Source organism: Marmota monax, unplaced genomic scaffold, assembly GCF_021218885.2.
Source record: "Marmota monax isolate L192 unplaced genomic scaffold, Marmota_monax_Labrador192_F-V1.1 WCK01_AAM20220418_F8-fsc00426, whole genome shotgun sequence".
Lineage (NCBI taxonomy): Eukaryota > Metazoa > Chordata > Mammalia > Rodentia > Sciuridae > Marmota > Marmota monax.
This window is the reverse complement of record NW_026695037.1, coordinates 472,270-489,281: the sequence shown is the minus strand read 5'-3', so window position 1 is coordinate 489,281 and position 17,012 is coordinate 472,270. Positions and strand designations below refer to the sequence as shown.

At 43.0% G+C, this 17,012-nt stretch overlaps 1 long non-coding RNA gene across 1 annotated transcript in view; it reads right to left on the bottom strand.

Annotated features, from left to right (window-relative positions):
• Positions 1–2,694, bottom strand: part of LOC124081457 (uncharacterized) — an 80,132-nt gene extending 77,438 nt beyond the window's left edge. The window contains exon 1 of the long non-coding RNA XR_009225252.1: positions 2,602–2,694. This is a non-coding gene — a long non-coding RNA (uncharacterized LOC124081457). The remainder of the gene's footprint in view (positions 1–2,601) is intronic.
• Positions 2,695–17,012: the final 14,318 nt, after the last annotated feature.

The following is a 17,012-nucleotide window of genomic DNA, read 5'->3' as shown; positions in this document are numbered from 1 at the left end:
CACTATCCCCAGTTTTATTCATTTTCTGGGGGTCATGGAATGCATCCTCTTCCAGTACGTGAGGACTACTGTATTTTTCAAAGATTGATCCATATATTCATGATCTACTTGTCATATGACTAACATTCCAGGCTAAGGCCATGTACTCTCCCTCTGGGAGAACAAGGGCTGTGACTATTCTGGCCAATGGGGTATGAGAGAAGTTACACAAATCATAAAAAGGTGAGGTCATAAAAAGAATACAAGGGACTGGGGTATAGCTCTGTGGAAGAGCACTTGCCTAGCATGCACAAGGCCCTGAGTTCCATCTCCAGCACCTTAAGAGTAGGTTTGTGGGGAGAAAAATACAGTTCATGCCTCATCTCTCAGCAACCCAGCTACCATGCAAGAGAAACTCAAACTAGATTACAGAGAAGAGAACTGAGGTCCTCAAGCCAGTAGGCAGCACCCTCTGCCAGACATGGGAGTGAAGGAGCTTGTAGATGATTCCAATCGCCCAGCTTTTAGATTTCTAGCTTCAGCCCCAGACACCATGAAGCAGACACAAGCCATTCCCACTCTTCTGTCCAAACACCTCACCCACAGGATTGGTGACTATAACAAAGGATTGTCTTATGCCACTAAATCTTGGGAGATTTGTTGGGTATCATTAGGCAACCAGAACATAGGGTAACTTTAGGTCAAGACGGGATGAGTAGCATGTAAATTGCAACAGAAAGTGCCCTAGAGGAGTTAAGAGTTAGTCAGAGCAGAATGGCATGAAATGTGAAAAGCATTGCTAGCCCTCACCATTGACATTCTACCCTATTCTGCTGTGAAAATTATTCCTTCAGAGGCCACCAATGTCCCCTAAATTGACAAAAAACAAACACCTCAACCTTTTCTTCATACATTGCCCTTCAACATCTTCCCTGGACTTTCAGTCCTAATGCGACGTCAATTCCCACACTAGCATGATTTTCTACCAGTCACTTTTTTGCATTTTTCATTTATTAGGTGGAAGGATCCACCTACCTTTCCATCAGGGTGTGACCAACTTACTTTCCAAAGGGTTGTTCCCCTCTTGTCTATCCATGGCCTTCCAATAACTCATTTTTTGTGGCTTACATTCTCACCTTTGTGCTAAAGTGCCTCCCCCAATATCCACATATCCAATACTTTCATATGGACTCCTATCTTGTATTGCCAATTTCTCACTAATCACCAACAATATCCTTATTTCTTTTCCACCTCAAATTAATTTTAACTAAAATGGATCCATTGTACTGGATGCTGTCGGGACCAAGATCCTTTTACCCAGCTGGTGCACTCATCCCCTGGTTGCTGGAAATGTCACACAATAACCACACATAGCTGCTCCCTCTCCTAGAACATCGCTGAGAGACAAATGGAAGCCAGGCCATCCTCTCTTGCATACAGGCTGAACAGACCTTAACTAATGACTACCTGACAGGGCTGCAAAACACCAGCCCTGCCTCCAGGTGTAGCTGACTTGGAAGGAGCATAGTTTGTAGCCCTGAGCTTCCCCACTAGCTCATACTGAAGCTAACCCACATGGTTGCTTAGATTTTTCTCCTTTCCTATTCTATTCTATTCCCCTCAGTCTTTTTCTCCTGAGAGCCTCCCCCACTAAATCCCTTGAACAAAACCCCTGTCCCAAGTTCTGCTTCTAATAACCCAGTCTAAAACCCCAATCAGCTAGTTTTACTCATTTACCCTACTGTGGGGAGCCCTTGTCCCAAGGCCCCAGCTTGAAGCTCCCTATGAGTTCAACCATCAATCCTAATCCATTTCCTAGCAAATCCCTTTCTTTTATTTCATGCTTCTCACTCCCATTGCCCCCATAGTGGCCTCCCACTTGGACTGTGAAATCAATCTCCTTTCCCACCCCGCTGCGGCTTCCTGTTTTTCCTCACTTGTCCAATACATGCTCCAAGTCAATTTCAGATTAAAATTGCTTAAATACCTTTGATCTTATAGCTCCCCTACTGAAGAGTTCAGTGCCTCTGGTGTCTCACAGCATGAGACAAAAATTCTTTTGTCTGCTTTCCTGGACCTGAGGCTTTCACCCTGTTTATTTAACCTCATTTATCAGTATTTCTAATTTTCTATTCCAGTCAGCTCCTTCAGATATAAACAATGCTTATTCCCACTACACCAACACCAGTTTCCCCTTTCTCCTACATGTTCCTAAATCCTGCCCATTTGGGGGAGGGGCTGCCAGCTTTCTTAGCATTCTCTCAGGATCCACCCTCCCCTTCTTCCCACTTGCATGCAGGGTATATGGCTGCCTGCAGTACCCATCATATCTCCAAGCCTCCCTTGCAGCTAGACATGGCTGAGGAATTCACTCTAACTCGTTTCAAGTGAGTGAAAGCATTATGGGTTACTTCTGTCGGTGGCCATAAGAGGAAGAGGCCTGTGTTTCTTCTCCCTTCTCTTTGCTACTGGCTGAAATGTGGAGCTTGAGCCTCCATCTTAGATCATGAAGCAACCGCTAGTCTTTGAGGCTGCTGAGGCAGCCAGGTAGAGCTAATGTCCAAGCCCTGAACTCCCTGCCTTGATCTGAACTTTGTTTCTTCCAGAGAGAAATTAACTTACAGCTAGGAAGCCAATGTTCCATTTGTTTGTCAGTCACAGCTGAACCTATTTCCAAACTGGCACACGGTCCTTCACAGTTCTGCTCACATCTTGTGAAGAAAGGAAAGGAAAGAATGCCAAACAGGGGTCAGTAAATGTTTAACAACTGCCTGGGGGTGGGGGAGTGGAAGAGACCTGATTTGCATAATTCCAATTTCTTTGGTGTAAATACTCCCATCAAGGTCAACTACAACCTGTCAACATCATATCAGTGGGTTCACAGAATGATCTGTTCTCATGAGCTGATGTGAGCTAGCTCCAAAAATCCACTGAGTATGAATAGAAGGGCTGAGAATGGGGCTGACATTTAATGAACCTTGCTGTTGCCAAGCTTGATAATAGACATTTTGCATACATTATCTCCTTTAGTCCTTATGTTCAACAGTCAGGGGCAGGTAAAGCAAAACTTCCTCAACACAATTCATTCTTTTTGGGGAAAATTCCAGTACAGATGGATTTATTTATTTATTTTTCAATATTAGGTTTTAGTTGTAGTTAGACACAATATTTTTATGTGGTGCTGAGGACCGAACCCAGCGCCCAGCACATGCCAGGAGAGCTCTCTGCCACTGAGCCACAATCACAGCCCCAGGATTTATTTTTACATACCTCTTTTTTTTTTTTTTTTTTGACAGCATTGGAAGATTCATTAGTTACTCCTATTATGGATATTAGACAAAGAAGAGAAAAGAGGTTAAGAGGAGAAAATGGGAATGTGGTAGCTTTCTGGAATTTAATCATCTTTTATCTATACTCTCCTCTTTTGATCACAGTTGTTGGGTTCTCTGTGCAGTACCAAAGAACTGTCAGCTTATCCTACTCCCTATCTAAACTAAGCTAATCAGACTCCTCTGTTGGGGCTTTGAATGATAAACAGGAATGAAAAGGATAGAAAAAAAAGTGAATGAGTGCCCATTCATTTCAGCAAGCCACCAAGGCAAGACTGTTGATTCTCACTACCAATCCTCTGGAACTACCCTGGCTCCTATTGTTTCCTGAGGCTGGTATTCTAGTCTTCTTTTGATTATAGAAACCATCCAATATCCTCCCAATATTCAGCTTTTCAGTTTAAGTGAGCCACAATGTGTTTCTGTAACTTGAAGCCAAAGAAATTCAAATATTAAAGAAAACTAAAAGCTTTAGAAAAATTAAAGGAAGTTGAAGTAAAGTGCATAGAACTTTAGAAGAACATTGCTAAATCGCTACTGGCAAGAAAGTGGCTGTAATTATGTAAGGAGAATTTAGGCAAGCCTGGTCAGAGTGCAAGGTTGGACTTTTCATGTGTTCTTTTTTTTTATTTATTTTTTAGTATTTGGCGGACACAACATCTTTGTCTGTATGTGGTGCTGAGGATCGAACCCGGGCCGCACGCATGCCAGGCGAGCGCGCTACTGCTTGAGCCACATCCCCAGCCCTTTTCATGTGTTCTATACCGGAGAAATTATGGGCAGAACTAATATTATATAACCCCGAGTGCTAGGTAAAATATTTGAAATACACCACAGGATGCTCACCACAGCATTATTAAATCAAAACATTTTACATTTAGAGTATCCAACTTAAAATTCTAGAGTCACTGTAAAATGTGCAGGAGTTTTTTTGTTTGTTATGTTTTGTTCATTTGGGTATTTGGGTGGAAAACTGGAGAAAACATAGACCAAGTACTCTTAGTCAGCTTTTTTTTTAATTTTATTATTATTATTATTATTATTTTTTGGTAATACTGGGATTGAACCCAGGGGTATGTAGTACCACTACATTACATCCTTACTTCTTTTTATTTTTTATTTTGAGTCAGAGTCTCACTAAATTGCTTAGGCTGGTCTCCAAATTGTAACCTTCTACCTCAGCCTCCCAAATTTCTGGGATTACAGGTATGCACCACTGTGCCTGGCTTTTGGTCAGCATTTTATCTTCTAGGAAATAAAAGGAATCCAGGTGCAGTGGTGCCCAGCTGTAGTCCCAGTGACTCAGGAGTCTGAGGCAGGAGAATCTTGAATTTCAGATCAGCCTGGGCAAAATAGCAAGACCCTGTCTCAGACATATGCGCACACATATGCATGCACACATGCACCAAATGTTATGCCCGAATTCGGGACCCCCAAAAGACCACCAGAGACCCAAGATCGATGTAAGCAGCAAAGGGGTGTTTATTTCGAGCTAGCTTGGTCCTCCGTGCACACACAGTAACTGGTGACGCTGAGAGGCCCCTAGCCCAGGGTTTGCAGCAGTTATATACATTCTTTGGAGAAGGCAGGGACCCCCACATACATCATAGCATCTCTTAGCAAATCATCACACACCGCGGGAAAATCAAATAACAACTCTAAAACATGATTAGCACATTCACTGGCAGGAACAAGTTGGGTAGGGGTGATTGGTTACTACAAGAGGGGGATTCATTTGAACTGATTGGTTTAAGCCAAGAGGGGTGTTCATGCTGAACTACAAGATTTCCCAACATGTTATCAACCACCATAAACTGCTGGGAGGGTCATTGGCATCCCAGGTATTTCCCTGTCTCATGCTGATTGCTGGCTGCTAGGGGGTTGCTATGGGTCCCACCTAGCCTGACTGAGTCAGGGACACCTGGTGCAGAAGATCTCTCCTGTTATTTGTAGATAAACCACTTAGCAGGGTGGGAATGTGCCTAGGAGTGCTCTGTGGGTCTTTCCAAGGACAAAGGTCATGTCCCTTCCTTGGACGGGCTTTGCTCTGAGGTAGAGGCTGGTTTTTCACATTAAAAACTACAAGCAATGGAGTATATGGTTTCTAGTAAACCAAGAGTTGTATCAAGTTTGCATGACTATCTGACATTCCTGCTGGTTCTATACTTCAATCCAAACTTTCCCCCAACCCCCATTTTGCAGTGATCTCACCCTGCTCTGAATTCCCAGAATGTGTGCCCTCTGTCTCAGCATTCCATTCATTGACATTCATCATGGTCATCTGTGAGGTCTTCATAGAAGGAAAAGTTCTTATTAAGCTCTAATGTAACAAACAAATATCAGCTATTATGTTATTAGATATACACACAGCTACAGATAGTTATATGTAGCTACATAGTTATTACACATCTGTCCCTTATTTTTCTTTAACTAGGTTATAAATTCTTCAAAGCTCATATGTTATACATCTCTCTGCCTTCCACAGCTCCTAGTTGGAAAACGTTTGAAAGTCAGCCTACTAATGCTTTTTGCTCTTGTTTTTGGTATCAGGGAGTGAACTCAGGGCCTTGAACATGCTAGGTACTTTACCACTAGCTAATCACTCTACCACTGAGCTACACCCTTATCCTTTTAAAAAAATATATATATATTTTGAGACACGGTCTCCCTAAGTTGCCCAGGCTGGCCTCAAATCAGGATCCTCCTGCCTTGGCCTCCTGTGTAGCTTGGATTACAGGCGTGTTTCACCACACCTGGCTCCTACTGATGTTTTGAGTGTGGAGACTAGCCTCCACTGTTTAATAAGTCTATGACCTTTGGCCTCTTATTCTCACCACTCTTCTGTGTCCTTACAGTGCTGCCTGAGAATGGATGACATCATGGGTACAAAGCGCGGTAGAATAGTTAGTTCTGTGTTGCCAATGACAGGGAATTTAGTCGCCTTAGTTCCCCCTTCAACCTCCTGACTTCCTTTTCCTAGAAGTGTAGATGTGAACAGAAAGATCTTTCCTTTTCTCAATAAAATATTTCTCAGGAAGTGGTTTCTGGAGTCCTGAATTGGCAGTACGAGAAAAAAATCTAATGAGAGGGGATTGATCTTACCTCTTTCTTTCTTTTCTTTTTTTTTTTTTTTTAGTACTAGGGAACAAACCAAGGACACCAAGGACTTTGTGCATGCTAGGACTGTACACCCCTCAACCCTTTTTATTTATCTATTTATTTTATATTTTGAGACAGAGTCTCACTAAGTTGCCTAGGCTGGCCTTGGACTTACAATTCTGCTCAGTCTTCTAAGTAACTGGGATTATAGCCATGTACCACCACATCTAGCAAATGATCTTAACTTATTGTTTATTTATTTTGTAGTACTGGAGATTGAACTCAGAGGCGCTCTACCACTGAGCTACATTCTCAGCCCTATTCAAAATATATTTATTTTTTATGTAGAGACAGGGTCTCTTTAAGTTGCTGGGGCTGGCCTAGAACTTGCTATTCTCATTCTCCCAAATCACTGGTTTATAGGCATACACTATTGCTCTTGGCTGATCTTAATGTTCTCAAAAGTCCACAGCCTATGAAACCCATCAGCCTACACTGTTTTCTCAACGAAGCACTTTTCATTCTCTCACCCCACCCATCATCTAGCCTAGTACTATCCAACAGATCTTTCTGTAAGTATGGGAATGTTCTATATCTGCCCTTTCCAGTATGGTAACCACCAGCCATAGATGGTTATGGTGTTCTTGAACTGTGGCTAATACATAATAAAGAAAATGAATTTTAAACATAATTTAATTTTCATTAATTTGAATTTAAATAGTCATATGCTACTGTTAGACAAGATAGAGCTAAATTAAGAGAATCTAGGCCTCTTTATTTATTCATTCATCATTTGACTAAAATCCATTAAGTACATAGTATATGCCAGGCACGGTGCATAAGTGCATAAGTGCATTTAATGATTAGTCTTCTTATCAGAAAGAACTCAATTCATTTGAGGAAAGAAACAATCTTTTTTTTTTTTTTTTTGGTAAAAGGGATCAAACTCAGGGGCACTCAACCATTGAGCCACATCCCCAGCCCTATTTTGTATTTTATTTAGAGACAGTGTCTCACTGAGATGCTTAGCACCTCTCTGTGTTGAGACTGGCTTTGAACTTGAGATCCTCCTGCCTCAGTTTCCTGAGCCACTGGGATTGCAGGCATTCACCACCACACCTGGCTAGAAATGATCTTTTGAGATGACCTCAAGGTCTTAAAGTGTCTTCTGGTTACATTCACTACTCAGGAGAAGATGTTTGGGGGAGAGCCTTAGGTCTGGTCACCCTAGACATAACCTTACCACCCAGATCTCACCTGCTAAATTAAGATCTCTGCCATGTTATGGGCATTGGCCTCTTCCCAAGGGCTGGCAAGAGGTAAGAATGTTTCACAGGGCTGCCCCACAAGGTCAGTCTATCCTGGGAGTGTGTACACAGCCCTTTCAGAGTTTGAACATAAAACAAAAGCAGGGACACAAACGTCAAAGCAGATGTAAAATCCCAAAGTCACAAAGAGCAAGGGCAGTGAACTGGATAATGTGAATAAGGAGGCTTGTAAAGAGGCAGGAAAATAGATGGTGACAGCTTTCTCTCTGGAGCCAGAATTCTTGAATGCCAAACACAACTGTGCCACTTGCCCTACTTTGCAGAGCCTCTATGTGGTCACCTCACCTGAAAAATAGGCATGAGCTTGACCTTCCTCTCAGAGGCTTACCAGGAAAACTAAATAAATTAAAATGTGGGCTGGAGATGTGGCCCAGTGGTAGAGTGCTTGCCTGGTTTGTGTGAGGCTCTGGGTTTGATCCCTAGCACTACTACAAAAAAAAAAAAAGTGAATGAAGGTGAACTAGCTCCAGTGGCCATACTCTGACCAATGCACATGTTGATTGACTTTGGAATGAGGGAAAACTGGGTTCAAATTGAACTCCCATTAGTGCATGGTTATGGAATTTTGAGAAAGTGAGTTGCCTAATTTGTGGCATCCGTGAAAAAGGGGTATGGGGAATAATGGAGGGTTATGAAGGTTTCGTGAGTTGATTCATGGATAGCACTTGGAACAGTGTGGTCAAGACACTGCACATGCTTGGAAGCTTGGGCTGGTGTTATTTCATACTACACCATAGAGCCAGGCAGCAAAAACAGAGCCAGGAGAGTGGCTGGCAGGCTGACTCTGAGCCCAGGTTAATCTTGGGTCAAGAGAGACTGTGCCCTTGAGGCTACTGCTGCTTTTTGAAGCTGCTGTGGTCTCTGGAGAATATGCCAGTCTAGGCTGTTGGCTGCTGAGATGGCTGCATCCCAGCCTACCTCTGTCCCCTAAAGTAACTAGAGTGAGAAGTTATTCCCTGACAAAATGTTTTGACCTTACAAAGTTAAAATAAGACTTTACAAGAGGGACATTTCCATGCAGCCTCCTTAAAACAGTCCTATCAGAGTATAAAAGCAGCATGGTGATTTCTTCTCAAGTTAAAAACATACTCAGTTATACTACTTCTGGATATTTAAGAGATATGAGAATACACGTCCACAAAGACTTGTAAATGAGTGTTTATACCAATTTTATTCATAGTAGCTCAAAATAAGCCAGTTGCAGTGGCCACATGCCTGTAATCTCAGTGACTCAGGAGGCGGGGGCAGGAGGATCACAACTTCAAAGCCAGCCTCTGCAATCTAGCAAGGCCAGAAGCAACTCAGTGAAAGCCTGTCTCTAAATAAAATATAAAAAGGGCTGGGGATGTGGCTCAGTGGTTAAAGGCCCCTAATGCCCCTAAGCTCTCAGTACCAAAAAAACAAACCAAAAAAAACCCCTCAAAACAAGAAAAAAAAATCATAAATGCCTATCAATAGAGGATGAATAAACCAAATGTAGTCTATTTACACAATGGGATATTATTCACAAATCAAAAGAATTACTGAGTCATGCAATAACATGGATGACTTGCAAATATATTGTACTGAGCAAAAGAATCTAGACACAGAGTGCCTACTATGGTTCCATTGAGATGACATCTTAGAATAGGCAAAACTACAAGATGGAAATCAGATAAGTGGTTGCCAGAGGCTGGGAGTAAGTGTGTTCAAGGGGGAACTGATTACAAAGGGGCATGAGGAACTCTCTAAGGTGCTGGAAATGTGGCATTTAAATAATATATGCATTTATCAAAACTCATCCAAATAGGGGCCAACCATGGTAGCACATGCCTATAATCCCAGCTACTCAGAAGGTTGAGGATAGAAGATCACAAGTTCCAGGCCAACCTAGACAACTTAGGGAGATGCTGTCTCAAAATAAAAAATCCAAAGAACTGGGGGTATAGTTCAGTGATAATAAGCACCCTGGTTTTAATCTCCATTCCAGGGACGGAGGGAAACCTCATCCAACTAGGGGCTGAGGGTATAGCTCAGTGGTAGAATGCTTGCCCTAGCATGTATACAGCCCTGAGTTTGATCCCCAGCACATACACACACACACACCAAAAAAAAAACTTAATTAAATCATATTCCTGAAAAGGACACATTTTACTGCACTTAAATTATGTTTCAATATGTCTGACTTTAAAAATATGCAATATCGGGGCTGGGGATGTGGCTCAAGCGGTAGCGCGCTCGCCTGGCATGCGTGCGGCCCGGGTTCGATCCTCAGCACCACATACAACCAAAGATGTTGTGTCCGCCGAAAACTAAAATAAATAAATAAACATTAAAAAATTCTTTAAAAAAAAAAAAAAAAAAAAAAAAAAATATGCAATATCACCAACCATGATGACCAAATTATAAAAAGGTTAGAATCAGAGAGAGGATGAGCTCAATCCACAGGGATGAAGTCAGAATATCTTGATTATTCATTTGCTGATTTTGTTTTTCTTAATGCTGACATTTGTCTTCCCCAGTACTGGAAATTGAAACCTGTGCCTTGCACATAATGGGCAAACTGCTACTGAGCTATACTCACAGCCCCTAAAATGGTGATAATTTAAGAATCTTCATAGGCCTTGTCAAAAGATTCTCAGCATTAAAGGAACTATGTCATAACCATACATGCATCCCCAGGCAATCAGAAAGATAAAACTACACAAATTACTATAATACAGTGTGTTTGATACATCAAGAGATTCATGTACAATGTAGATGGACTAATTTAGAGAGTTTAGCATGCGTGAATCTAGGCATGGTGGCACATACCTGTAATTCCAGCAGCTTAGGAGGCTGAGATAAAAGGATCACAAATTCCAGTCCAGCCTTGGCAACTTAGTGAGACCCTTCTCAAAATATAGAAATGAAAAAGAGCTAGGGATATAGCTCAGTAGTAGAGCACCTCTGGGTTCAACCTCTACTATGGGGGGGGGGGGTTGATGTGTGTGAGAGGGGCACAGATGGGGAGACAATGGGATTGTAGAGAGAGAAAGCCTGTGAAGTTACCTAGATTTAGGTTGAGAGACCAGCATACATGCCACCAGAGAGCTTGGAGTCACTTAAATGACTAAAGCAGCCATTGACATGGTCAATTCTGTGTTTTAACAAGAAAGTTCTGAGGGTAGAAAAGGTGGAGTACAGGGATTAGAGTTAGTTAGGTTCTTTGTGGCCCATGACTGTTATAATTTCTGCTAAAATAAATTGTGCCTTTCTAGTAATGAACTGCTCTGAATTCCGAAAGTATTGGGTAAGTTAGTCCCAACTGGGATGCAGCAGCCAGAAGGTAGTAACTGAGCTGCCCAGTAATTAGGGACTCCCTGTTTCTTTCCTGAACTGTGGAATCCTAGCAATCAAGCAAGCCCTTCATTCAACCTTCTAGGGTTAGCAGCGCTTATTTTGGAAATAAGATGGTCATGGTCCAGGAAAAGAGCTCAAAAGAGCCAAGAGCACAAGTCATTCTCAATCTCCCCTTGTGAACAATCAGTCTTCTGTGCTGGGTGGGATTTCCAACTCAGGGAAATAACTGACCAATTGTCTGGGAAGAGAAAGTGTCATAAAAGGGCTAGAGCTGACTAGGAGCCAAGGTGACAGCAGCCTAAGGCCCAGACACTCTAGGGAATCCATGAGGTGGTGGAGAGAAAAGCTGAGGGAAAGCAGAGCTACTACTGTCTGCCCAACCCAGCTTCCTCTTTTATGAGCTCATGGTCAAAGCCGGGAGGATGCCAGCAATTGAGTGAGCTTGTTTTTCCCTAACTTGGTTCTGAGTCACACATGGCATCTACCCTTCCCAGAAAACCACCGCAGGGCTCACCCTTGGCAGCAGATCAAACCCCAGTCTAACATGCGATCCCCACTGACCAGGGACAGGGAGCTGTAAGCGGGCCACCCCCAGCACCCTTCTCTGTTCCAGAGGCCTCTCTGGGGGGAAAAAAAAATCCCAATCTTAAAAGAAAAGGGTCTATGGCAGCAGCTTCTTTGAAAGGAGGAAGGAGGCATGTTTAACTTTCAGGTACAGATGAGAGATGCTGCTGAATCATGAGGTTTCAGAGGAGGAAGAGCCACCAGAGAGCCTTTGGTCTAAGCCCTTCACTTTATAGATCAAGTCAACAGTAAATACAGGGTGTCTGAAAAGGCAGAACAAAAGGGAAATACTTTGTTTTACCCCACCCATAGTCATATGTCTTTTTAAAATTTTTCTTTTTCTTTCTTTTCTTTTTATTTATTTATTTTTGGGGGAGTACTGTGCTGAGGATGGAACTCAGGGCCTTGAGCACAGTAGGTAGCACTCTACCACCGGGTCAATTTTTTTATTTTGAGACAGGGTCTTGCTAAATTGCCTGGTATGATTATGTTTTTTGACTTGAATTTCAGTCATCCTCTCCAATGCCAACACTGGAGTCAAGTACAAAGAGCTACAAGCTGCCTTCCCTTTGATGAGCTCTAACTAAAGAGTCCTGTGTTTCAGATGGGCTGTATTGATCTAGGCACTGGAAATGGCACCAAACAAGATGGATAAAGTTCTGCTCTCGTAGAATTATAATCTGAGAAGGAAACAAGCCAGAGGAAGGAGCCACAACCTTAGGTCCTGGAAGCTAGTGTATGAAGCTGGTGCTGGCAGGAGAGCAGGGATGCTGCGTCCTTCCCCCAGCTCCCTGTTCTCTATGGCCTCCCTGTGCAGCTAGGCTGCATTGGGCTGTAAGGGCTGAGCTACATCCCAGTGCAGGTGGCAGTGTTACTTCTATGACCTTGCCTTGATGCTTCAGGCACTCTTGACTTGCCTTTGCGTCAGGGGAAGCTGCCAGGGCCTGGTCTTGACCTGGTCTTTAGCTCCTGGGAGCTAAACAAATGTCTTTAGGGGTCATTTATTAACTTGCTGCCTAAAACTCAACACCCCACCCTATCTCCATGCCTCTGGCCAGGATTGTTCTAGCTAAACTGCGTACAAAGAGGGTGACAGGGGAAGGGTGTCTAAAATCATCTGCATTGGATGAACAAGAACTATGAACGCAGAAGTCTGTGCTCCTCTGGAATAAACAAAGAACCACAAAGCCTGCCTAAGATGAAAAGGGAGGGAAGGGGAGATGCAAAGATAAATGGCCTCTCCTGGTGATCTTAGCACTGGGAGGCTGTTTTCTCATCCTGGTCTCCTGTTCCAGGGCTAGCCCACTGTGCTTGCCCCTGCTCTGAAGCAGCCCCTTTACACTGAAGGGTACCACAAGGAAAGTCCCTACTACTGCCTGGGATCAGAACACTTATGTTCTTAATCTTTGCAATCACCTAAAGGTCAATTTGCCCAGGTGTTAATTGAGGAAACAGGCTTTTACAGAAGCAACTGGTTCAATATCAAATAGTTAATAAGTAACAGCTGGATTTCCTCCAACATCACTAGATTATAATGTTCTTTTTGTTACCCCTTGTTTCCATTCAACCTCAAACCTATCTCAAGTTAACAAGTAGTTATTATCTACTAAGTATCAGATATAGCTAGGAGCTTTCAAATTGTCATTTCCTGTCTCCAACTCCTGGGTTCCATTCCTGCTTCCCTTTCTCAGAAGCTCCCACTTTCAAATATCTGTCTCCCTTTCACTGTCCAGTCTGCTTCCACCCTTTCTCAGCACCTTGCTGGCCTCCATTCTGGACCTAAGGTCAGCAATGCACTCCTAGGGCTTCGTCACCAGCAGTTGTTCCTGATTCAGTGGCAGATCAGCCAGGTCATATGCTGATGCTACCACAAAGATCTATTGAAAAAGGGCAGATGTGGCTCTAGAGACTCTGGAAATTATATTCGAGTGTGTTTGTGGTGGTGGGGGAGGATAACAGCAAAAAGTAAACAAAGACAGGCCAGGGATGTAGCTCACTGATAGAGCACTTACTTAGCATGCATGTGCCCTTGGGTTCAGTTCCCAGTATTCTCCCCCCAAAAGTAAACAAATACAAACATAATTCCTCAATTGCTATGAAGAAAACAAACAACAGGCTACGAATTTGGGAGGGTGGGGGGTCAAGACACCAATCAAAGGAAGGAAATGAAGAAACATGATGATCTTTGGAATATGGAAAGAGACAGGAGGAGAGTTAAAAATGCCAGAGACTAAAGGCCTGTTTCTCTAGGATATGGACATTGGGAACAGATCCAATACATGGTCTTAGCAACTGGCACTTCCTGAACTTATCTCATCTCCCCACTCTCACCCCCACACTCCCTCTTTAGCTTAGTGATTCATTGTCAACCTTTCCCTAATTTCCTGGGTGTCAGGGAGGAGCAGGAGCAGAGCCCTGGGTAGCTAGAATGGGAATGAGATCAGGTGAGAAAAACTGATGAACAGTCTGGGTTCTCTGGGTCTTCTCTTTGTCTCACTCTGGTTCTGCCACAAAAAAAGAAGTCTCTTTGTGGCAAGAGGACAGTGAGAATAACTAGGCCCGACTGGAGGCCCAGATTCCAGATGTAGGAGGTGGTGGTGAAACAAGATCCTGACATCCCTTTCATTTCCCCTCCCTGCCTAATACCCTGCAGAAATTTTCCATTATAAACAAGTTATGCATTCCTGACTCTGGGTGCCTCCCCCTGTCCCCCACCAAAGTTTTCTTCCATCATCACTCTTTCCCCCCTCCACCCTAACTTATGTCTGTGCATGAGGGTCTGTCTACCCCCCGTGTCATGTATGTTAGTCACCGGGTTGTGTGTGTGACCTTGGAACAAGGATCCAGGCAGGTGTGCAGGTGCACTGTGCTCAGGTATAAATGTAAGGGTGGTGGCAGGTGTGAAAGGCAGATGTGGGAAAAAGATATCCTTGCAGAGGAGGTGTGTTTTATGCCTGCCAGGAAGAGGTATGTCATACGGAAGGGGACTTTTATTGTTTGGACAAGAAGAGTAGGTGTAAAATGCAGCACATATAGTGTCAGGAGGCAACTGAATATACAGTAACAGTATATCTATTTAGGGACTTATTTGCCTTCCTACATATGTCTTTGGTGAAAAATGCCCTTTGGTATTTCCTGCTTGGTGTATGTGTCAAGAGTTATCCCAGCTTTTCTTAAGACCCTGTACATTCGTTTGGGGGATTTGGAGGAGTGTATCCATGTTACAAAAGCTAAGAGGGGCTGGGAGTGATGGGGCAGGCCTATAATCCCAGCAACAGGGGAGGCTGAGGCAGAAGGGCCACAAGCTTGAGGTCAGCCTTAGTGATTTAGTGAGGCCCTGTCTCAAAAATAAAAAATAAAAAAGGACTGGGATTGTAGCTCAGTGGTAGAATAAAAAAAAAAAAATCCTGGAGGGATCTAGTGTGTGAACGCTATGTGCACATTTATAGCTCTGCATCTTCATCTTTAATTTAGCAAGAATATTGAGCAACTATTGCCTGGAGGCACCATGCTGGTTCTATGGAGGACACAAAGACATGTGTAGCCCAGATTCTAATGGAAGAGGTCATATGTGTATCACCTTCTTCACCATGCTGAATAGGATGGTGTAAAGTCCAAGAGTCAGCTCTGGTCTTTTCATCCTCTTGCTGTCATCAAGCCCCTTAGGTTCCCTTCCTCTAAAGATAACCGTGTCATTACCAAATTCTGGTAATCTCATGCTAGGAATATCTCTTATAATCACATTTTCAGGCCCATGTTACCTTTGATCTGAGCCCTTGCAGTAGCCTCCTGTCACCTGCCCCAGTCTCTCATCCTCTAGGCAATATTGTTCATCACAGTCAGTTTCCAGTTTGAACCACGAGCTTCATGGTGGAAAGTCAAACCCATGCCCCTGGCCTGCCAGCTAAGATTTCCCCACCCTGCCAAACTTCTTTCCAGCCGTTTTTATTTCCCACTACTCCTTTACAGGAAACTTACTCTGAGATTATTTTTATTGTGATTCCCCAAACACATCCTGTACTTTTCCAGCTCAAGGTCTTTCTGATTCCATTCTCTTTTTCATAGTCATCCTTTACATCTGAATTTGTCATATCCCACACACTGTTTAAAGTCATCTCAAATGGCACTCTTCCATGAAGTCTCCCCTGATTGATCACTCAAATATGAAAACTCGCTCTTTGGGGTTCCCTTTAACAGTTATTTTTTCTCAGGAGAGTTCTAGTGGTCATGGTCCTCTCCCCATGTCAGAGGGTAGGGCCCTTGGGGCCAAACTGGCAGCTTTATTGGACTTGCTTCATTTAGCAGCACAGACATAGAAACTGACTTCAGAATTCTCAACAGTACTTTTTCTTTTTTGTTTTTTTTTTTTTTTTTTTAATTTTTTATTGTGGGTTGTTCAAAACATTACAAATTTCTTGACATATCATATTCCACACTTTGATTCTAGTGGGTTATGAACTCCCACCTTCACCCCATACACAGATTGCAGATTCACATCAGTTACACATCCATTGATTTACAAATTGCCATACTAGTGTCTGTTGTGCTCCGCTGCCTTTCCCCTCATCCACCCTCCCCCCTCCCCTTGTTTTGTTTTTGATATGGGGGTCTTGACTGTGTTACTCAGGCTGGCCCCGAACTCCAGGGCCAAGTGGTCCTTCCTCCTGCCTCAGCCTCCTGAATAGCAAGGACTACAGATACGTGCCACCACACTCTGCTTTAGTGGTAGTTTTAACAGAGCTCCTGCCACAGGTGAATACTCAAAAAATGTTAAATTCCATGTTCACGAGTGGTCTCTAAGGCAGTATGGAAATGTGTCCATAGTGTGTTGACTAATTATCACTACTACAACATTTGAATAATGTCTCACAATTCAAGAAGTTCTTCACATAAATTTTGTTATTCGACCCATACTACTGGGGGGAAATATGGGCGGTTACTAACCTCTTGCCTTTGTATTTTGTGGTTCTCTGTACCAGCCTATGTGTGAATATTTCTGTACACACCTAAGAGTAATTTTGTTGTTTCTGTGCAGTCTTTACTTTGTGTTGTGTCACGTGCATATAGCATGGGAATGTGTAATGTACTTGTGTGTTTTCATGTGTGCTAAGAATGGGCAGGGCTATGTCTGTTTGTGCTTTCTTCTGTTTGTATGTGTTTTCTTATTTTTTTAAAAAATTGTCTTTTTGGGGGTTGACACCAGGAGCACTTTAACACAGCTACAACCCCAAACCCTTATTTATTTATTTACATACTTATTTAGAGGCAGGGTCTTGCTAAGTTGCTTAGGGCTCTACTAAGTTGCCCAAGCAAGCGTGGAACTTGTGGTCCTTCTCACAGGGATTATACAGGCATGTACCGTTATGCCCTAGGGAGCCAGGAGTGTGTGCTA